This window comes from Saimiri boliviensis, chromosome 4, assembly GCF_048565385.1.
Source record: "Saimiri boliviensis isolate mSaiBol1 chromosome 4, mSaiBol1.pri, whole genome shotgun sequence".
NCBI classification, from domain to species: Eukaryota; Metazoa; Chordata; class Mammalia; order Primates; family Cebidae; genus Saimiri; species Saimiri boliviensis.
Window position 1 is genome coordinate 34,039,300 of NC_133452.1, and position 25,581 is coordinate 34,064,880.

Genomic DNA, 25,581 nt, shown 5'->3' on the forward strand with positions numbered 1-25,581 from the left:
TGTTAAGATGTGGGGCCTTTAGGAGGTGATTCAATCATGGGGCTAGTGCTTTTATAAAAGAGGACAAAGGCGCTTGTTTGTCTCTTTAGCCATTTGGGGATGCAGCAAGAAGATGCCATCTATGAAATAGAGAATGAACCCTCACCAGACACCAAATCTGCTGCTGCCTTGATCTCAGACTTCCTGGGTTCCAGAACTATGAGCAGTAAACTTCTGTTGTTTGTAAATTACCTAGTCTAAGGTATCTTGTTATAGCAGCCTGAATGAACTTTAACACATGCCTCAAAAATATCAGGTGCTCAATAGATATCTGTAAAATAAATGAAAATTTGAATGATTTTATCAATTAAAATAGGCATCTGGTTTTCAGGAGGCAGCCTAGTCTGATATTACAGAAGGAAAAACTGCACTAGAGTAGCAGTCAGCAAACATGTTCTCTAAAGGTTCAGACAGTAAGTATTACAGGCATTGCAAGCTACAGATGGTCTGTGTCCCATTTTTTTTAACAACTCTTTGAAAATGTAAAATAGTTTTTAATTCACCAACTTGCTGTTCTAGACTTACACAGATCTGGGTATGAATGTTGTTTTAATCATATTAGCCATGCAAAAATGGCCACTTATAAAACCTGCCATGTGGGAATGATAATAATATTTATCCTCCCACTGCTGCTGTAAGGAATGATTAAAACTGTGTATACTAAGGGCAAAACATAGTGCTTAGCATATAGTGGTACTATCTAATGTTTTTTGAACACTTATGATGTGTCAAACACTGTCTCAAGCTTTCTACATTATTATTTTTCACTGCAAAGCTATTTTCTATTTTTTATTTTATTTTAATTTTATTATTGTTATTTTTATCTTTTTTTATTTGCATATAATCATGGGTACAAATGAAATTTTGCTACACTGATATATTGCATTGTTCAAGCATTTTATGTTATTAAATCATAGTAACCAATACAACCCTGTGATACAGGCACAGTTATTATCCCTACTTTAAAAATGAAAAGCAAAAGGAAGAAATTTTAAAACTTCTACAATGACAATAAATTGTAAAAGAGGCATACAAACCTAATTAATCTTATCTTCTAATCTTTTCGTTATCAATCATTTACAAGGTAAAAGTTATTTTGAGAAGCACCTTAACCTTTCCTTGTTGTAATTATATATGACTGTCCTTTCAGTTCCTATAAAATTATTTCAAAGGTCCCTCCTAGTTCTTTAATGATAGGGAGAAGTAGCGTTGTTTAGTAGAATGACCACTGATTATGCATGATTTTGCAGACTTATGTTCTAGCCAGCCATGCTGCAATTTTTTTTTTTTTTTTTTTTTTTTTTTTTTTTTTTTTTGAGACGGAGTTTCGCTCTTGTTACCCAGGCTGGAGTGCAATGGCGCCATCTCGGCTCACCGCAACCTCCGCCTCCTGGGTTCAGGCAATTCTCCTGCCTCAGCCTCCTGAGTAGCTGGGATTACAGGCACGCGCCACCACGCCCAGCTAATTTTTTGTATTTTTAGTAGAGACGGGGTTTCACCATGTTGACCAGGATGGTCTCGATCTCTCGACCTCGTGATCCACCTGCCTCGGCCTCCCAAAGTGCTGGGATTACAGGCTTGAGCCACCGCGCCCGGCCCATGCTGCAATTTTTAAAAAATTACTTTACTTGTATAAACTTTAATTTTGAGAAATCAGCATGTGTGTGATACATATGGCTTTTATTGATGAACATGGGTGGAATACATCTTAATAGAAAATAACATGGATGTACCATTAGAAGCATTCTATTTAGAAGCATTAAATTTAGAAAGCTATTTAATCTACATTTATGGCTTTAATGCTAGTCATGATCATTTTCATCCATTTCAATGAGAGATTTTGTATTTAACAAATTAGAATATTTTGGTGAATTCTGGGGTAAACCCAGGACATTGTCAATTCTGAATTCAGTTCTGCATTATTCACAGCGGATCTCAGAATAAAGTTTATCAGATTCATAAGCAAGTGAGCATTTTCACAGACACAGGGTTTAGCAAAGTTTCCCCAAATTTAAAAATATAATCAGAAATTGTCAGTTGGTTTCAGATAACATATCTTAAAAACTTCATCAACTTTGTGTTCTTGAGTTAATCAATACATCTTGAAATAAGTTCCATATTTAGGCAGATGATTCAGGCACTTCATTAGGTTTGTACCACAAAAATATAAACAAAAACTTATTCTCATAAAAGAATCTGAGAAATTCTAAAATGGGCTTCATTTGTACCAAAGGCCACTAAAATTTTTTGAAGTCTATAATTTTCTCAAAGCTCAGGGAGATTTGCTAGTAGATAATATGTGTAATACTCGATTAGTTTTTGCATGTAATATTTAATGAATAATATATTTGTATAATATTATATTTATTAATACATACTTCTAATTTGAGACTGAATATAGGCAAGTTCTAGAACAAATACATTTTGTGGTGGTAATTGTCTTCTAGCTGCAAGTTAATTGTGTCTGATTATCTTATCACATCACTTAGAAAATATGGCTTGAGCCAATGAATTTTCTCTAAGTTGGGTCACTCAGTCTTTAAATTTTAAAAGTCCTTCCTACTTAGAAGCAGTCTGATAAATCTAATCAGCATGTATACATGATCTCACTAGGGCTAAACTCTATGCTGTCATCATTAAGGTCATTTGCATATCAGAAATTCCCAGCCTTGATCCCTGTCTCCATCCCTCTGTAAAAAGAATTTGACTAATAAAAGTCACTGATTAAACTCCACTGACGGATGAACAAATGAGAGCAGAACATAAAATTTTTATTTAAAGCACATTTTCCCATAATAAAATTGATACATGATCATTGTAAACATTTTGAGATGTAAAGTATAAATATAATAATAAAAATAGCCTAAATAGCCTACATGCCTCTTATAATATTGTTTTGAATGTATACTTGTCTAGTGTCATATATTTCCACCCCAGACTCCTTTTTGAAAATGTTGAATTAACCTTCTTTAAAAAAAAAAATCTTTCCGTTGTAGATGCCATCCCTGACTCCAGCAAGTGACCTCAGCATGTCCATGTTTAAGCCAAACTTTGCAATTAGCTTCCAGAAACATGATTAGGTCTTATGAGTTTATGCGTACTTGCTAATTCGTTTTTTTTTTTTTTTAATGAATTTTTCTCAGTTCCTACCTGTAGGAACAGATGCTCTTGCAGTCTATCTCTGCAGTCCTTTCCCTTGATAACATTCTGTGAACTTGTTCTTTTGTATGGAATATGCTCCAATTCCTTGTCATTTTTCATGTATTTAAAATACCATATACTAACCAGGGTCGCAATCTATTTTCACAATTGAGATATTTATATCATTCTTAGGTTGGCATTTTTTAAATGTTAAATTCCTAGTTGCAGTTCAACTTGTATTTTTATTTCTTGTCATCACCCTGCCCACTTTCTAGTAGAGGTGCTAATGAGCAGGGAAACAGCGGGAAGACAGATGGAAGGAGATGCAGAGAACACAGCACGCACAATGCATCACAGAGCAAAACATAATTTGATTTTTATTCCAGCCTATTATAATTTGTATTTGCAACATGGGAACTTTATTCATTTCTAGACTGGCTGGCTTTCTACTAGATTTGGCTCACTGTAAATACCATTTATATGTTGATTAGGCAACCTTTCACCATTGTTATTATAATTATAGCACTCATAAATGTCATTGAGAAATAGAATAAGAATATGCGTTTTTCCACATGGGCAATACCGTTAAATAATTCTGAAACAAATATATATATTTTATGTTATACACAAAATACAGCAGTGTAAGGAGTTCGCCAAATAATGGGCATCCACTTTCTCTGTGGTGGTAAACCTCCACTCAGAGGTGGTAAACATCCTCCCTGTCCCATCACCAGCCACTGCCCTCTCCTTGACCCACAGTCAGACCCACTTCATTCCCACCTGTCACCCATGCTTTGGTCCTGTTCCCAGGTCCCTCTCTTAAACATTGGAGATTAATTACCTCCAAACCATCAGTGTGGGGCTCAGCATCATTTTACTCTTCTAGGTAGTCTTAGACTTCAGTCCTGATACCTAGATTTTTTCCTATTCCTGAGCCTCAATTCCCACCTTGTTTCCAGACACCTACATTGCTATCTTCTTTCTGTATATGACTGAGTCCCTGTCTTAGGGAACTGCTTCCTGCCTTCTCTTCCCCAGGACTCTCCTTCCCTTAAAACCCACCTTTGGTGGCTAAGACCCTATTTCATACTTGCACACTTCCCTAAAGCTAATTGCCTGCTATATTAGTCTATTCTCACACTGCTAATAAAGACATACCCAAGACTGGGTAATTTATAAAGGAGAGAGGTTTAATCGACTCACAGTTCCACATGGCTGGGGAAGCCTCACAATCATGGCAGCAGGCAAGAGATAGTGTGTGTAGGAAACTTCCCCTTATAAAACCATAAACTGGGCCAGGTGCAGTGGCTCACACCTGTAATCCCAGCACTTTGGGAGGCCGAGGTAGGTGGCTCACCTGAGGTCAGGAGTTCAAGACCAGCCTGACCAACATAGCAAAACTCTGTCTCTACTAAAAATACAAAAATTAACCGGGCATGGTGGCACATATCTGTAATCCCAGTTACTTCAGAGGCTGAGGGAAGAGAATCACTTGAACTTGGGAAGCAGAGGTTGCAGTGACTTGAGATCATGCTACTGCACTCCAGCCTGGGCAACAAGAACAAGACTGTTTCTCAAAAAACAAAAACAAAAAACCATCAGATCTTGTGAGACTTATTCACTATCATGAGACCAGCAGGGGAAATACCCATCCCTGTTATTCAATTATATCCCACCAGGTTTCTCCCACAATACATGAGAATTGTGGGAGCTACAATTCAAGGTGAGATTTGGGTGGGGACACAGCCAAATCATATTATTTGCCAAGAAAATATATGATATGCTTCTGAAATTCTACACCATAGACCTAATTTCTCAGGACAACTGTCAAATATTAGAAAGCAGCTTTCCCTGGTACAAATATAAAGAGGTATTCTCCTGATCAGAGTGTCCTTTCTGGTCCTGCAACTAGTTCCCAATAGCTCTTGTAGTTCTCACATCTGCTGCTAGGAGCAGGGGAAGGGCTGGGCAAGACATATTTGGGGATTCCTGATGTGTCCCTCCAATGCATATTAACAAGGACACAGTGTTATGATATATTGTTACGTGTCATTGACATAGCACCATTCTTCCTATTCTGAATCATAAATACATAAATCTGGAATTTATAATTAGGCTCAAGAACCTAACCAACATTTAAGGTATTGTTTTAATGGAGTATCATTTTGAGTTCCAAATAATCAATTCAAAACTAACTTTGAGACACTTTCCAATTCTGCTTCATAGGGAGCCAAAATTATTTCAGAAGTGACAGACATGTGTATGTATTCTTGAAAAAATATGTAATTAAACATTACAAATGAAAGCAGTAGCCCCTATGTAGGCAGATAATATGAAGTGGCTAATTTGATTTTGCCTTTTTAAACTAAAGCAAATTATCTTATAAGACTGTGTTAGTCTCAATTGTCCCATTAGGACAACAAACCTAATCATCAGCAAAAGTTTCTAAGTAATGAGAATGGGGAAGAATATTCTAGTTTAGCTCTCAGCCATCAAAATGGTATCGCTCCACTAAAACTTACGGATGGTACTCAGTAATACTTATGATCTCTTTTTCACAAATGAAAAAAACTGAGAATAAACTAGAAATAGCTGAACCAAAAACAAAACAAACAAAAACACAGTGCAGTATCTTATACTTTGGTAGAGCGTAAAGCATTAAAAGAACCAATTCAATCAAATTTGAAATGTAAAAATCAAATTATGATGATACTAAAAGAACCCTTAGAAGGATTCTTAATAACCCTGGGAGTGGAAAAACTTTCTAAGAATGATGCAAATCCAGAAACTATAAGAGAAACAAACTGATAAATGTGGCCACAGAAAAATATTTTGTAAAATTACTACATGGAAAAAGAAAAAAAAAAAAAACACTAAAAAGTCAAAAAACAAATGGAAAAAAACACACTGGAAAAAATAAGTGCCATTCACATTCTAGACAAAGAACTAATTTCTTTTAAAAGGAAATAGATTTGGGGGCACAAGGGAAGTTTTCTTACATAGATATATTGCATAGGGGTGACATCTAGGGTTTTAGCATACCCATCATCCAAATAGCGTACAATATAACCAGTAAGCAGTATTTTAACTCCACCTTTCAGAATCTCCAATGTCTGTTATTCCACTCTGTCTGTCCATGTATACCTGTTCTTAAGAAGAGCTAATTTCTTTTTTTTTTTTTTTTTTTTGAGACGGAGTTTCGTTCTTGTTACCCAGGCTGGAGTGCAATGGCGCAATCTTGGCTCACCGCAACCTCCGCCTCCTGGGTTCAGGCAATTCTCCTGCCTCAGCCTCCTGAGTAGCTGGGATTACAGGCACGTGCAATCACGCCCAGCTAATTTTTTGTATTTTTAGTAGAGACGGGGTTTCACCATGTTGACCAGGATGGTCTCGATCTCTTGACCTCGTGATCCGCCCACCTCGGCCTCCCAAAGTGCTGGGATTACAGGCTTGAGCCATTGCACCCGGCCAAGAAGAGCTAATTTCTTTAATCCTAAAGAACTCCTACTAATCAATAAGGAAAAAAAAAAAACCCACCAACTCAATATAAATGTGGGTAAAGATTAAGAACAAATAGTTCATAGCAAAGCAAATGCAGATTATTTTAAGCATATAAAAAGAGGCCCAACCTCATTCATAATAAGAGTAATAAAAATTAAAACTACAATTGAAGACCATTTTGTGCCTACAGAATTGGCAAATATCAAAAAGCGGGTAACCTATTGTATTGCCAAGGGTTTGAAGAAAAAGGCATTCATATTGTAGTGAGAGAAAAATGGTAAGCCCTTTTGGAAAGAAGTTTGTCAGTATCTGTCAGTGTTGCAAATGAACAAGAATTCTACTCCTGTGTGAGAAACGATAAATTGCAGAGATAGTCATTGCAGCTTTGTCCATAGTAACAAGAGAGTGGAAACAACCTAGTGTCATCTGTTAATAAATGACTGCTCAAATAAGTATAATGCAGTACTAGGCAGCCATGAAAAAGACAAAGCAGGTCTGGATGTGCTATTGTAGAAGTCCTTGAAGATACACTGTTTATCGAAAAAAAGTCAAGAATAAAACAATGCATATAGTATTTTATATTATTTGTGGGAAAGAAAAAATATGTGTGCATATAAGTTTGTATATACATAGAATACTTTGTAAGAGTACATGAGAAATCAGTAAATGTAATTGCATTCCAAGAGTAAGAAAAAAAGAAAAGGATTGAATCTTATTTTTTAACCAAAAACTTTTATACCTTTTAAATTTTGTGCCATGTGAACATACTAACTATTCTAAAAATAGGATAAAATCTGTTCAGCTATTACTGAGCAGAGGTACCCAAATTACACAGGACACATAGTTGGTCCTGTGTAATCTGGACCACAGCATATTATTCTGTGGCTCAGAATAAGTGGATAAATGAAGTAACATCCTTTATAAGTTTTCTCCAACAAGCCCCTTTCCTACTTGATTTCTGAACTGGATTTTATTACAGCTGAGGCTGCTGTTTGAAAAATGAGATATTATCCAATATTCAGTCTCAGCCCATGTCTACATCTTGTAAAGTTTATCTATATGGATTGCGGTAGTTTTGATACCATGTTTTCTTTTTTTTTTAATCACTTTATATTTTTATTCAAACATTAATTTGTTCTTTCAGCAAATATTTATTTAATATGTATTACATTAAACACTGAAGTTACAAATATCTGTATGTCTTATTCTTTTTTTTTGCATTTTATGTTTTGGGGTACATGTGAAGAACATGCAAGATTGTTGCATAGGATACCATGTTTTCAAGAGGTTCAGCTTAAATTCTCTCACCTTGAGTGTGGGCTTTATTCTAATGAATAAAATATGGTAGAAATGACAGTATGTCACCTCCAAGACTAAGTCATAAAAACACTGCAGCTTCTGTCTTGGTCTCTCTGTCTTGGGTCTTTCACTGAGAGAAGCCAGTTTCATGGTATGAGGAAAGTTCCATGTGGAGAAGAACTGAAGCCTCCCACCAATAGTCCTATATGTGAGTCATCTTGGAAGTTCAGCCTCCAGCCCCAACTGAGCCTTCAAATGATAGTAGTCCCAGATGACATCTTGGCTGTCACTCTACAGAGGACCCTGAGCCAGAACCAAACTAGCTAAGCCATTTTCAGATTCCTAATTCTCAAAAACTGTGTGAGATAATAAATATTTGCTATTGTAAGCTGTGAAGTTTTAGTTTACGTATAGTTTAGTTTTGTGTATAATTAATCATACAGCGATGGATAACTAATATACACATCTGCCACCTTTGCTTTACCACCCACCCACTCCCCAGAGAACAGATACCTCTTGAAGCTCACCACATAGGCACTGCTTGTTCTTCTGTTTGGTACATCTCCAGAGACAATGAGCTCAGATAGCTTCTATAGCAATAAGTGGGGGAAGAAGAAGAGGTCAACAAAGGTGGTAGATTCACTACAGGCCTGGAAGAACAGGGAGAAAATGAGAGAAAAAAAACATGTCAGAATATCCCTTACACATTTCTCAAATTACTAAATAATTCAGAACCTGCTGACTTGAACATATCTAGTTGGTTTCTTTCAGGATGCTTTCCACCATTTACTTCCCCAATTTCATTTCACCTTCCTCTCAACCCAGGTGGTACACACTCTGGCTTTTAGATAAGAGCTGGAAATGTGGGAGGATTCAGTGCTTATATAACACTGCAGCATCGATGAAGAAACAAGACGCTAGCATAACTAGCTATTTTCTAAAACTGCATCCTTTTTATAAATGTGCAAATTTTCTTTCAGTAAATTCCATCATATACATCCTGGGGCCCACAGTCAACAGAGCATGTAACATTCAACACTTTACCTTATAGGGCCTTCAGGCTCGCTCTCTCTCTTTCTCTATGTCTTTTTCCTGAACGCACTCACGACCCCCACAATCCCTCTTCATGATTTGGTAGTATTACTTCTGAAACTTCTTTTTCTCTTTCTGGAATTACATTGTTAAAGATTAAGGAAGTCTTTGGCAAAAAAGAAAAAAAGATAGACAAATAGATCATTGGAGAAGCATAGAGAGCCCAGATAGAGACCCACCTAAATACCATCAACTGAGCTCACCTCTCAAACTTGTCTGTGCCTCCACTAACCAACATAGTGGTTGGCACATAAAAGGTGTTCAACAGGCATTTAGTGAAGGAACAAATGAATGGATGGATGGATAGTGATATGGTTTGGCTCTGTGTCCCCACCCAAATCTTCTCTTGAACTGTACTCCCATAATTCCCACGCGTTGTGGGAGGGACCAGGTGGGAGATAACTGAATCATGGGGGCAGTTTCCCCTATACTATTCACGTGGTCATGAATAAGTCTCATGAGATCAGATGAGCTTATCAGGAGTTTCCGCTTTTGCTTCTTCCTAATTTTTCTCTTGCTACCGCCATGTAAGTGCCTTTTGGGGCTGGACACAATTGTGTGTGCCTGTAATCCCAGCACTTTGGGAGGCCGAGACAGGCGGATTGCCTGAGCTCAGGATTTCAAGACCACCTTGGACAACATGGTGAAACCTTGTCTCTACTAAAATACAAAAAATTAGCTGGGTATGATGGTGGGCACCTGTATCCCAACTACTCAGGAGGCTGAGGCAGGAGAATCACTTGAACCCAGAAGGCAGAGATTGCAGTGAGTGGAGATTTCACCATTGTGCTCCAGCCTAGGTGACAGAGGAAGACCTTGTCTCACACAAAAAAACATGCCTTTTGGGCTAGGCACAGTGACTCATGCCTGTAACCCAAGCATTTTGGGAGGCCAAGGCCTCCTGAGGTCAAGAGTGCCAGACCAGCCTGGCCAACATGGTGAAACCCCACCTCTACTGAAAATACAAAAATTAGCCAGGCATGGTAGCCAGCACTTGTAATAGCAGCTACTCGGGAGGCTGAGGCAGGAGAATTGCTTGAACCTGGGAGGTGGAGGTTGCAATGAGCTGAGATCATGCCACTACATTCCAGCCTGGGAGACAGAGTGAGACTTCATCTAGGAAAAAAAAAAAAAAAAAAAAAAAAAAAAGGTGCCTTTTGTCTCTTGCCATGATTCTGAGGCCTCCCCAGCTATGTCCATGTGGAACTGTAAGTTTAATTAAACCTCTTTTTGTTCCCAGTTTTGGGGTCTTTATCAGCAGTGTGAAAACAAACTAATACAGATGGACAGATAAATGGAGAGGAATAAGAACTTGTCAGGGTTTAACAAAGTGCTAGACACCATGCTAGATTCCACGTTAACACTTTTTACACACACTTTCTCAGCAAGAAGATAAGGAAATGAGTCTGAGAGAGGTACAGTAACGTGCTGAAGTTCACACATTAGCAAGTGATAGATTTGGAATGATTTAAACCTGGGTCTGTAAAGTCCATGATCTTTCTGTGTCAGCATACTTTTTAGAAATTCTACTGTATATAAAAATAATATACTTAATGGGACACTTGAAAACAGAAATATCCTGAGAAGAACAATTCAGGGAACTACTACACCTTAAAGGAAATGGTTTGTACTTAAATACATTTGCTTTGTATCTATACACACTAGTAACCTACGGAACTATAGCCTCCTGAAAACTTACCTGTTAGAATTTCATACCTGGAAATGATTGGGATCCAGTTTTATCTCTCACTACAAATTCATGTGGGCCTTGTAGCCAAGCATACACAGATTACTAGATTTTTTTTTGGTTGTCATTTTGTTTTTGTGTTTGAGACACAGTCTTGCTCTGTCACCCAGGCTGGAATGCAGTGGCGTGATCTCAGCTCACTGCAGTCTCTGCCTCCCAGGTTCAAGTGACTCACCTGCCTCAGCCTCCCAAGTAGCTGGGACTATAGGCGCACACCACCACACCTGGCTAAGTTTTGTATTTTTAGTAGAGGCAGGGTTTCACCATGTTAGCCAGGCTGCTCTCAAACTCCTGACCTCAGGTGATCCTCCCTCCTGGGCCTCCCAAAGTGCTGGGATTATAGGAGTGAGCCACCACACCCGGCCAATTAGTTTTTAAATCAGAATTGCTTAATGTAGACTGATTGTCTATAAGGCCATAAACCCTGTGTGAACTGTGGACAGAATGAGGCTGCGGGGAGAAAGCACTGCATGGTCTCCAAGCCTGAAAAGCTAAGGCTTGCACTCAGGATCTACAGCAGTGGTCTAAGAAGGAAGCCAGTGGGCATTTTTCTCTTTCAGATGCAAAAGACTTTTATCAGGCACAAGCTAAAGGGCCATGAAGCAGTGGTCAGCTGCACCACAATTTGCTTCTTAGATGACAAAGGACACAAAGTACAAACAAGGCAAGGTTGGAGACCTCAGGGAGAGGCATTGGGTGCCCCTAGTGTTGTGGCGCCTGAACTGGGTCATATAACGTCTTTGCTTGGAAGCCCTCAATCAAGCAGGACTTCTGAGGCCTACAACTGTAATTTCAAACCACAAAAGGAAGCAGAACCCTCTCAAACTTTTATTTTGCTGAGGAAGTGGATGATTTAAATAAGTCTGCTTGACACATGCCTATCTGATTTCCCAATTCCCTTAGGTTTCTTGCAAGTCAGCCATAAAAGCTATTCCCCACTTGTTCTGACAGGATTTATGCATTCTACATCTGGTATTCAGCAAGCATATTTTTCTTCCTTTTTCATTGAACTTCTGCCCATACACACATACAGGGTCTCATTTTAATAGCAGGATTATTCCCTGTGTATTTAAATACACAGGAAACAGGAAATCATCTAAAAGAACACAGTGATCTCATGGTTATATCACTTTTCCCCACAAGCCCATTTGGAATCAGAGACAAAGACAAGATTCTGGAGCTTATAGCTTAGAGTTACTCAACCTGAGAGACAGACTGACCTTAAGTTCCCTCTACTGCTTCTTAACATAGTACAAATGAAGAAAACGAAATAGTACATTTATTCCAAGAGACAGGAGGGAAAAGGTGTTTTTTTTTTTCTTCAAAATAAATCTCTATTCAGATTTTGGAAATGTAAGAAGTTTCTCTTATATAGTTGCTGACTGAGGGAACTGTCAGAGGGTCTAAGTAAGCCTTTGCCTTTGTAGCAAGGGAAGGTTCCTAGGCATTTAAACATTGTTTACAGGGCGTCATAGGTTCTCTCAAAGGTGTGTGCAGAATGCAGAAACCTTAGCTCTGAAGGCTTAGAGACCAGACAATACTTTCTCCCTGCAGCCTCATCCTGTCCACAGTTCACATGGGGTTTATGGCCTTATAGAAAATCCGTGGGTGTTAAGCAATTCTGATTTAAAAATTAGTAATGGTGTATGTTTGGCTACAAGGCCCACACTAATTTGTAGTGCTCATTCAAATATTGAGCACCAATATTTCTTGACCAAGTTCCATTTAATAATTACCAAAACCATATGAGATTGGTATTGTTACCCCAGTTTCAGATGCGGAAATGAGTTTGGGCTCTTAAGCACTCAATGTACTATAAGGGAAAGCATTTCTCCCACTTAGAAATTCTCTCCAAGAGAGTCAGTTTCTTAGGATGCTCTCATTCTATAGCCATGGAGAAAGGCTTGAGAACATACCCTTCTTACAGGACAATACAAACAAAACTTTGCAGGCTCCATCACAGAACCCCACCAGAAGGGAACAGAGGTGCTCAAAGCCATGGCTCTGAGACATGGCAGATCTCGAAGTCCTTTCTTCATCAAAGAAGAAAGAAATTAGGTTCTGTGTACTCCAATATATTTTATTACTTTAAACATTGGCATCTCTTTTTGGTACATATGTCAACTCTCTGTTAACCTGAATGTTTGATTAATCTCAATATGTTATTCCTCAATCATGCCAGAGAATGAAACATTTGTAAAAATAGGATGCCCTCATTCTGCAGGACCAATGACCCTGCTCTCAACTCTTTAGGAATTCTAAGGTTTCCTTCACTCTTGTTTAGTATCAGACATTTTGCTAGTGTGTACCTGCTTCCTTTTCTGTGAGTGTTCTCCTTTCCCACTCATCCAAACCCATCACAGTCAAAACCTGGTTCAGATCTTTCCCCAAAGTCTCCAGCCACACGTGTCTTTTAACTTCTTAAACACGCCCTCTCATCAACCTATAGCCTTGGAACTAGATTATATTGCACGTATTCTGAAAACTTTGTAATTAATCTTGTCATTTTCTCCTATGACACTCTTATTCTCCCTCACCTCCCGAAAGTCTTTGCAGAGTGAAACAGCTATGTTGTGGAATCTTGAAGGGTGTGTGCTTAGGCTTACGTAGGTCAGTGTTGTGCTGGAACTGACTTGTACCTGTTTGGAGAGCTAACTGTGGGCAGTGTGCTGAATGTCTCTTCCCAACTCCATTTTCAATGACATCATGTTGGTAGCTTGATCGTGGTCATTGCGGGAGCATTTATATCATGGAAATTAGCAAACACTACAAGCCAGGGCTTTGTTTTCTTCCTTTGGAGAACCAGTTTACCAGCACTGTGTCCTTGCCACTCAAAGTGTGGTTCACAGACCAGCAGCATGTACATCACTTGAGACTTTGCTAGAAATAAAAGTCCAGCATCTCCCAAATAAGATGTTTGCATTTAAACAATAGCCTGGGAATATTTTTATATTAAAATGTGAGAAGCAAGAAACTTTTAAAAACCTCCTGCAGTCCAGAATTGATTCATTTTCAGACTGTGTTCAGTAACTTTGTTACATTGATTAAAATCCACAATGTGAAACTGTTTCCATTGTCAAGGCTGCTTGCCAAAGAACTGGGATATATTTGTCCTATTTACATAGTAATTACCATAAAACTCTGATTAATTTGTTTTTAAAAGTTTGAAGTGGGACAATGTCCAATAGCTGGAAGAAATCTGTATTTTTAATATAAAATTAAGGACATACCAAACTAATAAAGGAAATTAAAAGGATTTTCAGGCACATAAAGATTTTGAGTGAAGAATCTTTTCTTCTTTCTGCATATCATTGTGATAGACCTGTGGTACCTAACATATTTACAAATCAAAGACATCTTAAAACCATAGGCTAATATCGAAAAAGCAGCTGTAGCATCTCTAGTAATTGCTTCTCCAGTGCAGTCAGTTGTAGTAAGTGAAAAATCCACCGAAGTTTTCTTTCTGTTTTTTAAAAACAAAATTCTGGGCAAAACATTAAGAACAAGTTCAAAAGCACATATGAAACTTGTAATATCAAATTCCAATCCGCAGGAATATAAATGTATGGAAATCTGCATCAGGTGAATATTTGTAGTGAAAAAAGTCTAGATTATTAAGAGAACATCGTCTTGGGACGTTTTTGAGTTCAAATCCCAACTCTACCACTTAGTAGCTGTGTGAACCTAGGACACTTTCTCTGTACCTTGATTCTTTTCTTGTAAAATGGAAGTGTAAGAATATCACCTATCTAATTACATCTGGTAGTTGTAACAGCCACATCACTGGTCACCTGTGGTTAACTGGTGACTCTGGAGCCAGAATGCCTAATTTGAATCTTGGCCCAAACACTAAGTGTGTAACATTGAGAAATTTTCTCATCTGTAAGATGTGGCTAGAGTAAATAAATCAATCTATGTACAGTGCCTACAAGAGCCCCTGGCTGAAAGTATAAGGGCTCTGCAAGTACATTAGCAAAGAGTTCTATTAACAATGTTTTTAGGTTTTTAATAGTATCTATCTGCCATTATATAAATTAGCTTGGGTCACAGCTGGTTTGTAGCTCCATAATACCAACTAAAGAAAATGCAGATTCATGAACGTCTTATGTAAATATTGAGAGCACTACAGCCTAAGGCAATGGTTCACAATGTCTTCTGAGGAACTTTAAAGAACACTGATAACTGGGTCCTACCCCCAGAGACTGATGTAATTAGGCATGAGGCATCTAAAATCCTCCCCAGGTGATGCTGTTGTGTACCCAGGATTGAGGAAAAACTGATTGAGGGACGTGAATAAGCAGGCGTGGAAACCAATGAAGAAACAAGCAGTGCAGTAATTTGGGGGGAAGCAAATTGACAAGCTGTAATAACCTGAATATAGCTGTTGCCTCTTTTGTTTCTAGGGTTGGCCTCCTAGCTCCATAGGTCTGTTATTCTAATGATAGACGGCATGCCTATCCCAGGCTGATCAAACTGGGGAGGTGAGGTATGTCTACCACCCACTGCTTAGACTCATCAAGGACTAATTTGACTAGGAAGTCAATTAATCATTTACAGTGAGTACTATCTCTTTCCAGGAAGAATACCTACTTGGGAAAACAAGTTAACATTAAAATAACAAACAACAACAACAACAACAACAACAAAAACTGTTCAACAAACCTATGAAATCAGGAAGAGGCCCAAGAGCTGGAGGAGAAGTATAATCATGAAGCAGTAATAAACTAGAGTCTTAGATTCTATAATGATGGTTCTCACTCTATGCTACATGTTAGTATCATTTGGCAAGGGTGCAGGCCAAGTAAATTAGACCAAGTAAATTAGAATCCCTGTGTCTTGCTTTTCAAAAATTTCTCAAATGGCTCCAAAGGGCCGCCAAATTTGAGAATCAATGAGATTATTTTTCCCACAATACCAAATTCCTCTACTTAATGTTTTAGTTCACTTGATAAGACATTTACACTAAAATTACTTGATTGATATAGAAAATGTATTAATATGCCTTAATTCCTCCCCAATGTCTACAAGTTTCATTTTTGATAAAGATTCTTCTAGATTATTAGAATATAATTAATTGTTGAATTTATGCAATTAGCTAGTAATAATGGAAGTATTTTAAATATCAGCGTTGTGGAAAGTATTAGATAATGCATAATTTTTAAAAGATGAATTATTTATTTGATGTTAGTTTGCATTTGCAGTACATATCTTAAAGAGAAAACTACAGAGAAAAAGTAAAGTCACAAAGTTTTATGACTCCTTTTATGACACCATATTGCAACTCTAAATTATCAGTGAATTGGTGTAAACCATTAGTTGTGTAGATTGTCACCTAATTATAATGGAAATTTTTTTTTGAAGAATTTGTGGAGATAAGATTTTCTGCATCTCTTTCCAGTTCATTACCAAGTGCAGTGAATGATAATAGTAAATACTCAATAATGCTTTTAGAATTAAATTTTCTTAAAACCTTGCCTTCTCAAAACTAAAATAACATCAACAAAACAGGTCTACAGTATAAAAAACTAGGGTTTTGCCTCTTGAATATACCATAACTGTTACACACTCACATTATTTGAGTGATGCCAAGAATGTACATTTGGATTCAAGTTTTAGAGCATTCCATATTGTCCACAAGAGAGAACTTCCTTCTCTCAACTTCAATATTGGTAACTAAACTGTTACAAAGCATTAAAATTACTTTGTAATTTAATATTTTACCCAGTTCAAGAGTTATTATATACTATATAGAATATACATAGACTAGTACATCTATATATAGTATATATAAAATACAGTATACTGTATTTTTGATCTGCTTTTGTTTGAAAAAGTCTATGGAGATACACACACACACACACACACACACACACACACACACACACATTGCACTTTTCATATACCTGGATTCTATAGTCCCAATAGCAAGACTTAAGTATGCATGGGTTTGGGTGTATGGGGTGGTCCTGGAACCAATCCCCTGTGGATATCAAGAGACCACTGTACAGCCTTCTGAAAGTAACTCCCTTTACTACCTGCTCCTTCCTTTCCTGCTTCTGGTCTTCTACTCCTGATTCATTGATTCAAGAGAATTCAGGCAAGTGTTGGCGGAATCACAGGATCCAAAGCAATGACTTCCCATTCTCAGGTCCTCAATACTCTTGACTGTGTAACCATATTTACTGAAAATAAAAGTTCTTGGCATTCCTCTTGTCACTGTGATTATTAACCTTTTGAACATTTGCCTTAGTGACAATATCTGCTTTCTCCTCTCATTTTCTGAAGTTGTATAAATTGGTATGAATAACCTTGTTATGTATATATAATCAAATTTGCATTTGCAAGGATAATTTTTTCCCCCGCTTTTATTTATGTGGAACTGAACGAACACCAAATAAGAACAAACAGAAGCTATTGATTCAGAGCTTGCTATAGCAAGGGAGTCAGCCACCATCGCCTGTGTTTGACAGAGACTCAAAGACAGATAGAAATGGAAAAGTTCCACAGGGAAAAAAAAAGGCTTCAGGTGTGCTCTGTTTGGAGCTTGTTGACACAGGGAAGCTGGAAGTGCACTAACTAGAAGTGGGTAGTGGGGCATCCTAAGTGATTGTTTAGAGAAGGGGAATGAATATATTTGGCGTTCTCTCCTTGGTCCTCAGTTGAAAGCAGAAGAAAAAAAATAGGAAAGCTGGCAGTCATTGACCAAGTCCTCCTGACCACTCTAGGCTGAAGGCTATAGAAGTTGGGGTTTTGCTTTCTGGGCTGGTGGCCACAGAGATTGTGGGTCAGGGTTCTGTTGCCATAGACAGTCTGGTCATTGTTCATTTGCATTTTCAGTCTCTCACTTAGAACAAGGAAATTTAGACGAAAAACTTCTTAAACCTGATTGGAAATTTGAGGCAAAATGACCACCTTTAGCTATTTGTAATTTTTGTGAAAATAGATAGAAAATATAAAGAGGAATATTAGTCCTCATTTTCCTTTCTTCTTATCCAATCATTTCTTTTGCATTAATTTATCTGGCATTAGCAAAGAGCAACTAAATAAAATGCCTTTGTGGGATTGTGAACCATTCTATTACAAAGACACATGCAAACGTATGTTCACTGTGGCACTGTTTACAATAGCAAATACTTGGAACCAACCCAAATGCCCACTGATGATAGACTGGACAAGGAAAATGTGGCACATATACACCATGGAATACTATGCAGCCATAAAAAATGATGAGTTCGTGTTCTTTGTAGGTACATGGATGAATCTGGAAACCATCATTCTCAGCAAACTGACACAAGAACAGAAAATAAAACACCACATGTTCTCACTCATAGGCAGGTGTTGAACAATGAGAACACACGGACACAGGGAGGGAGCATCACATACTGGAGTCTGTTGGTGGGGTATAGGGGAGGGACAGCAGAGGGTGGGAAGGTTGGGGAGGGATAACATGGGGAGAAATGCCAGATATAGGTGACAGGTGGATGGAGGCAGCAAACCACATTGCCATGTATGTACCTATGCAACAATCCTGCATGATCTGCACATGTACCCCAGAACCTAAAATACAATAAAAAAATTTTTTTTAAATACAATAAAATAAAATGCCTTTGTGGACACTGATCTTCAACCTTAAATAATGATATAATGAATATATTTTATTTATACTATGTTTATATTTTATTCCATTATTATATTTATATTATAATATACACTATACTGTATATAATAAATGTACATATTTAGTAAAATGTATTAGATCAAGTTCACCCAAACCAGTTAATTTCAGATTCTTGGGATGGGAAGAAAGAGTAGATTGGGAAAAGGTAGAAATCTGTAATTTTAAAAACTCCTCAAGGTGAATCTAGTTTATTGAAATGTTGGAACTTTGCTATAATTTACTGTCTTGCTTATTTTATTGTCTAAGAGTTTGAATGAAGTAGTTTGTCACCAAGATTCTTGATTTTTTCATCAGCATGGAGTATTTTTATTCATAGGAATCAGAAAGGCTCTTTATTTTTAAAATACATATTGGAAAGGCCAAAAGTTTCCATTTGGAATAGAATTATAAATAACAGCAATAGAAATTTGGAAGGAAGCTTATAACAGTAATCAGTTTGTCCTTGACTACCCCATCTTGAGGAATACAGGTGAAAAAAATGGGAAGGACCTCTAGCGAAGTTTTTAAAACCTTTCCCAGTAATACATTCTCTAGTGAAGAGCATTAATTTTAAAAGGTTTATTTCTATTCACCTTATTTATTTTCTTACTCAAAATTCTTCCAAGTTTAAAACGTTGCTTTAAATAAATATAAAATCTAATATCTAGGCACTTATTGAAAACAGGAGGAAAAATATTGATTCTATCTTTCCCTTAAATAAGTTCTAATTAACAAAACACAAGGTTTTTAGAAGTGATGATTTTAAACTTCATTCTTTTTCTTTTGCTTGTCAAAATTTAAGCAAAAAAAAAAAAATGCAAACAGGGGCTCCAGACACATAAGATAATTTGCAGTGTGTAACTAGATAAATAGATGCCAGGCTTCCAAGAAGATGAGTTGGGTTAGAGTGTGGACTGAAGTGTGTGGACTGGGTATTAGATTATGTAAAAATATACAGGCACGAAGAACCAGCTAGTGGTGGGTTTTGAAGTCACTAGCTTTATTTTTACATTTAATCCATATTAGATTGTTAACTTTCAGAGTGGCCAATATCCAACTTTTTGTGTGTAGGATTAGTGGTGATAAATGAGTGTACAGAAAAAGAGGCTTAGAGGAAATTTATAATCAAACCATGACACAATAGGAAGTGGTTGAGTTGAGGCAGCAACAAGGTGGTGATAAGTTAACCAACACTGCTGTGTTTTCTTCTCATCTCAATAAAATATAAATTTCCCAAGAGAACACTGGACAAATATACACACACACACACACACACAAACACACACATATACACCATATACACACACTTTAGAAGACATATATGTTTCTATATATATAGATATATATATATTCATGTTTCTATTTTAGAAGATGTATATTTAGAAGACATATAGATAGATATGCATATATATATAAAGTATATATTTGTATATATACTTATACAAGTATAAGTATATATATATACAAGACAAGTATGTATTTCTACTTTAGAAGACATATAGCTAGATGTATAGATGAGTATATATATCTATAGACAGGTATATATATCTAGCTATACATCTTCTAAAGTAGAACCATGAATAGAAAGGAGACCTACAGAAATTTCACAGCAGTTGAAGACTACTCTTTAGACTTTGGTAAATTAATTCTCCTTTATCTCAGTTTTCCCCATCTGCAAATGGGAGAATAGCAGCAACACCATAGGGTTATCTGGGTATTAGATTATGTATTTGTTGATTTTTACACTGTTATAAAGAATACCTGAGACTGGGTAATTCATGAAGGAAAGAGGTTTAACTGACTCACAGTACATGGCTGGGGAGGCCTCAGGAAACTTAAAATCATGGCAGAAAGGGAAGAAAGCAAGGCATGTCTTACATGGTGGCAGGAGAGGGAAAGCACACAGGGGAAAATGCCACTTTTAAAACCATCAGATCTCATAAGAACTCCCTCACTTTCACAAGAACCACATGAGGGAAACTACTCCCATGATCCAATCCAATCACCTCCCATCAGGTCCCTCCCACAACACTCAGGGATTACAATTAAAGATGAGATATGAGTGGGGACACAGAGCCAAATCATATCAAAATATTAGAAAATTATAAGAACACAGCTTGACATAAGGCAATCATACAATAAGTGTTAGCTATTATTTTTATCAATGTAATATCCATCCAATAGATTATAAAAATCTGGCTAGAACTGAAAAAAATTGCACTGTGTGTTGTTACTAAGAAATTATGGGGTTGGGGCAGGGAACGGGTATGATATGCCCAAAGTACTTGAATTTGGAGTTAAATGACATTTGCATACACCTTTATGACTGGAAAAGACATAATCTTACCTGAATTTCATTTTCTTTATAGACTTTGTTGCTATAAAAAGACATCCCTGAAATTTCTACCAAATTACACATCTACAACTTTTTAGAACGGTATGTTCATTTTTAATTTGAAGATGTGCTTGGGTGTTCACATGTTCACAGGCAAAGCCAAAGACTTCAAACATGTTCAAGGATTGATTGGCTGGTTCAGTGTTGAAATGCGATTTGCATCCCATACCTTCCTACGCTCCCATGAACTGGAACTCAGAAACATTTCCCCCATGAAAGTAGCTCTCAGAAGAAGCTGTTTGTTTATTCATTTACTCAGGACCAAATACTAAGCAGACACCAATAAAGTAGCTAATTTAGGAATCTAGGAAACACATTTTCTAGGATTGCATCTGTCATATTAATTTTATACTGTTTGACATGAAATTTTTCAGTTTTCCTTCAGTAACCTAAGATCTTATATGAAATCTCTCTGGCCTTATAAATTCATGAATTCTAAATAAAATGAGTAAGCAAAATATAAAGGAAAACAAAATCTGTTTAAATTGTTTTCCTAGATGCTTGTATCCTCTTAAATAAAATCTAAAACATGTAAAATTATTCTATTCTAGTGTATCTTTCATTTCTGTTTTTCTTCCATTAGGAAGAATTTGTTGTGAGAACAGGTGGAGAAATTGAAGAAGCTTAAGAATGGCCCCAAATTTCAAAGATTTTATAATTTCACAAGAAAACAAATAATAGCCATAAAGCAATTAACAGAAATGATTAAGTATCAAATGGATGTCAAAGGAGTTCATAAAAGAACCTTTCTAGGGGTTAATTTGGCCCCTGGAGGCAAAAAGCATTGAAGAGCTTACCTTCAGCAACTCCTCAAGTCTTGGAAGAATAAGTGAAATTGCAAAAGGCAGAGAGTATTTGGGAGATTACTCAAAATGGAGAGAACGAGAGAAACAAATATATTCAGACAGTCAAGAAATAACAGGACATGACTGAATTGAACACAATGTTTCCAGACATTTAGAAATAGGGATTATAAGCATTTTTTACATATTAAATATATAGCAGAACACAAAAGCAAGAAAGGGGGAAATCTCCAAAAGCTAGAACATAGAGGGAACATGACAATGCATCTGGAACTAAGGGAGATGGGAGATGACAGGTCTCAAAGCCTGGGATTTTCATGGCCTTCAAGGCCAGAAGCTGGCCAGGAAATTAAGTTCATAGCAGGAATAGGAACTGGGTTTCCTGTGCAAAATCAGAACCCTAGAAAGCACTGCACTAACCCTGAAGGAAGCAGATCATCTCTGCCTGCACACCCAAGGTAACTGCTGGAAATGAGCCAATAGCCCCACCCTGTGGGTGAAAAAAAGGAGTCTTATAGAGGATGAGAACCCCAAGACTGAACTACATGTAGGAGTGGGAACAGACTTCTCATGACCAATGCACTCAGAATTCCAGGCTGAAAAATTAACACAAAAAATAATTCAGAATCAGTGTGTCTTGAAGGTGCTGACAGGCAGACCAGTGGAAACACCCCAGGTGGTTGTCTGGATCTTCAGAAAAGATGCTTCCTTCTGAAGTAAACTCATAAGCAAAATAAAACAGAATTACAAAAAATAGGACTCTCAGCATCATGAAAGACAGCTTATAGGACATGAGGAACTAACAAGAATAGAACAACATGAAATAGAGCTGACAATAAGTATGTTTACAGTGTTTAAAATATAAAGGGAGAAATGACATCTGTAAAATGAAAACAGCAAGTTACGAAACAAGCTCTTAAAAGTCAAGTATAAGTACAGTCATTAAATCTTCTTAGAAAGTTTAGCAAATGGATTATAGAAAACAAAGCATGCTTGAAGATGAGTTAGAAGATGAAACAGAACATCTCTGTGACATGGAGGATAAAAATAAAGCAGTGGAGGATCTAAAACAGAATTAGGAATCATAAATGCTCTAGTATCTGCCTCAGAGGAAGTCCAAAGACATCAGCAAACAAAGAGCAAATGAACAATATGCTAAGATACAATGGTAGAGACACTTCCAGAAATCAGAAGGTACAAATCCTCCGATTGAAAACATTCACCAAAGGCCAAGAAGGATAAATAGAAATATGAAGGGAAAAGGTTTAAATTAAAAAAAAATGCGTCAAACATTAGAGTGTAACGTAGTTGAGAAAGTCATTTAGGGTCAGATTACAGAGGCTCTGGAAACTAGGCTAAGGAATTTTGACTGTATCTTCTAGGAAGCAAACACCAAGAACAAATGTGTGTGGAGTTGCTGCAAAAAAAAAAAAAAAAAAAAAATGTAATGCTTTAGGACATTTGAAATAGGAAGACTGCAGTAGTGTTTTCTATTAAAGAAAGAATTTTTACCCAAATTATTGTTTTATATCTTTACCATATTTCATATTTCATATTTCATATTTTATTGGTTTTAAATAGTCAAAAAGTATTTCAAATATTCTGAAATGTTACTTTTAAGTATATTTACAAGGTCTATGAAATTCTAAAGGTGTTAAAAAACAAAAAAAATCAAAAACAATATAGACAAAATTTTAAGGAGCCATTTAGTCTCTATTCATAGACCAAAGCTTTTCAAATGAATCAAACAAATAAAAATCTATTATTTTAATGATTTCCAGAAAGCAGGACATTCATTCATGTCATTTAACAACATGGTAGAAGGTCAAGTGCAGAGCCAAGGTCTTAGGAGACAGAGCTGATGAGCCAGCCCCTTTCCTGAAGGCAATTGCTGATTATCTAGTAGGAAGATAAACTAAATATCAATTAGCACAATACTGTGGGCAATGTGCAGTCAGAGGGGTACACATGCCTCATGATGGGAGCCCCAGAGGAGGGCTTCCAAATGAACTCGTGGAAGCTGGATTTATCTTCTAAGGCGATATTATGCTGAAGCTGCAGCTGAGAGGCTGAATTCACTAAACAGAAGGCCTTCTAGACCTTCAGGGCACTGCAAGTACAAGTTGTTGCTTACGGCTGAGGCACAAGGACCAAATGGGGTCATCCTGAAAAGGGGGCTGGAGGAAGGTAAGTGAAGGCCAAATCCTAAAGTGCTTTCTAGAAGCCATTCTTTAGAGATTAACTTTCTACAAACTTTGATAGGAAGTCAATAAATGCACCAGAAGCCATCAGAATTGGATTTGTGTTCCAGAATGATCACTTTGGGAACCATGTGGAGGGTGGATGACAAACGGATGAGACCAGAGGTAGGGAGACAGACCCCAGAGAAGAAAAATGCAACAATCCAAGCAGAAAATGAAAGCCTCAGCGCAAGGCTTTTTAACATTGGAGACGCAAAGGAAAGTTTTGTTTTTGTGGTGCAGAATTTTTTCTCCAATGAAATCTTATGTGAAACATTACAATATAAAACCAGTAACTGCAGAGCTGATGGAGGGAGAGGTGGAAGATGTGAGTCACTCTGCTCTGTACCGGGCCACTGGCATCCTGTAGCAGCTCCTGAGACCTCTCCGAGAAACAGTCTGACAAGCACTGGACCCAATAGATATATTTAAGATGTAGAATCAATGCTTCCACCCATTTTACTTAATAAACTCTTGTGGTGTCTAATAATCTGTAGTGTCAAGCTGTTCTTTGCTATCTAAAGTAAGTCTCTGCAAGAGTTCATAAGAAGACTTGTTTTATTTCTTTGGATGTCAAATAAATATTGCACTCGATAAATCTCTCAGTGTGTCTCTAGCCTCTGCAACCATACATCAAAAACCAGTTAATTACGAACTTGTGGAAGCAGACCTTCTGACCCTATATTCCTTCAATCCATCTGGGTGTGATGACTCTGGATCCAGACCGCATAGACAATTCAACTTTTTAAACACCCGTCTAATCTTATTATTTATTGTCTCTTTTGGGAGAGTCATTCACCTACATGTTTTCGACCTCTACCTATAACCGGGTGATGATGTCCAAATAGCAATAGCTAGGCCTGACTCTATTTTGCACTCCTGACTTGTAGTTCCTAGTGAACATGTTTAATTAGGCTTCGCAGACAGCAGTGCTGATCAAGATGAGCCTTATCCCTACCCCACACCTACTCCTGTGCCAGTTTTGCTCACTAAGCTGAGTATGCTGCCACCAGTGAGTACCCAGCAATCACCCTGTGCCACCCGTCTCTCACCCCCACCAAACTGCCTCAGTCCCCGTGGCCTGTCATTTCTGCCATCTTAAAACCACTCAAAGCTGATGGTCTCCTCTCCTGCCTCCCATAGCTTCCATCCAACTACCTGAAATTACCATGGCAGAGACTATGGTGCTCACCAAGAACCCATCTGCTTCCCCCCACCAACCCCATTTCCTAGCCTCCTGTGGTTAGGGAAAAGCCATAGAATTGGCTGTGACTACAAGAAGAAATGGCATGTGTTACTTCTATTGTGAAGCATAAAGGAGCCAGTGCAAACCCTTGCAATTGTCTCTCCCCTAATACGGTGACTAAAAGGGTAGTGTGTTCAAGATGGTGCAGTCAAAAGATGGCAGAGCCTGAGTCCCTGAGTGACACTGTAGAACACACCCACCTCACCTCCTGCTGTCTTATGTAGGGCATCCAGAAAGAGTGAGAAATGCCCACCTGTTGTGTGAAGCCACTGAGATTTAAGCCTTGTTTGTTACCACATCAAAATCTAGCTTATGTTGACTAACATACTTACTGGGTTGTCTCTTCCTCAAGACAGACTTGCTTCAATACTCTCCACCACCTCAGAAGTGACCTTTCTAAAATGAGTATTTTATCATGTCA

At 37.5% G+C, this 25,581-nt stretch overlaps 1 long non-coding RNA gene across 4 annotated transcripts in view; it reads right to left on the reverse strand.

The window, feature by feature from the left end:
- The window catches only part of LOC141584260 (uncharacterized), a 331,739-nt gene that overhangs the window by 118,059 nt on the left and 188,099 nt on the right, over positions 1-25,581 (reverse strand). For 3 of the 4 annotated variants that reach the window (XR_012517179.1, XR_012517176.1, XR_012517177.1), the window contains 2 exons: positions 9,025-9,147; positions 8,494-8,630 (listed from right to left, as the gene is read on the reverse strand). This is a non-coding gene — a long non-coding RNA (uncharacterized LOC141584260). The remainder of the gene's footprint in view (positions 1-8,493; positions 8,631-9,024; positions 9,148-25,581) is intronic. The other variant, XR_012517178.1, reaches the window with a different exon arrangement.